This window comes from Octopus bimaculoides, chromosome 7, assembly GCF_001194135.2.
Source record: "Octopus bimaculoides isolate UCB-OBI-ISO-001 chromosome 7, ASM119413v2, whole genome shotgun sequence".
NCBI lineage: Eukaryota > Metazoa > Mollusca > Cephalopoda > Octopoda > Octopodidae > Octopus > Octopus bimaculoides.
The window spans coordinates 81921394-81922291 of NC_068987.1; the positions used below are offsets into that span (position 1 = coordinate 81921394).

At 24.5% G+C, this 898-nt stretch overlaps 1 protein-coding gene across 3 annotated transcripts in view; it reads right to left on the reverse strand.

Moving 5' to 3' along the window:
• LOC106872055 (KH domain-containing, RNA-binding, signal transduction-associated protein 2) overlaps nt 1–898 on the reverse strand; it is a 15778-nt gene that overhangs the window by 10322 nt on the left and 4558 nt on the right. The gene's annotated exons all lie outside the window — the stretch shown is intronic.

Genomic DNA, 898 nt, shown 5'->3' on the forward strand with positions numbered 1-898 from the left:
GCTTCACTGTTCGATTTCTTTTTTCTTTTTCTTTCTTTCTCTCCACTGATTTGTGGGAGAAAGTGAAATGAATTAAATTACATAGGGAAATAACGATAGGGGACAAATTTCGCAGGGATTCTTCCTACTACATTAACAATTACATATTTATAGTCAAGGGAAGAAAGATAAAACCGCGTAGTGGACCAAATTTTTTGAATTTTCTTAATTTTTTTTTTTCAAATCTAAATTGTAATCAGAATGAAATGAAAAGCAATTATTAAATTTTAAATTACATACTTTCGCCTTTCTTTCTTTTTTGATGAATTATTTTCTTAGGAAAAAAATTGAAGATATTTAAATATTTGTTTTGATTTAAAATAGATTATCAGACTCCCGACATACATAATACAGATAGATAGAAAGCTAGAGATATGTGGCATAACTAGACAAGTGTGCCCCTATACAATACGCTTATACATATACATTTATGACATGGCTATACAAGTGTGCCTTCATCTGTACGTGTGTATATGTATGAATGTATGTATAAATACATATATATAAATACATACATATATAAATACATGCATATACATATATATATATATAAATACATGCATATACATACATATATATAAATACATGCATATACATACATATATATAAATACATGCATATACATACATATATATAAATACATATATAAACATACATATATACATACATATATAAATACATACATATGCATGCATATATATATATAAATACATGCATATGCATGCATATATATATATAAATACATGCATATGCATGCATATATATATAAATACATGCATATGCATGCATATATATATAAATACATGCATATACATACATATATATAAATACATGCATATGCATGCATATATATATAAAT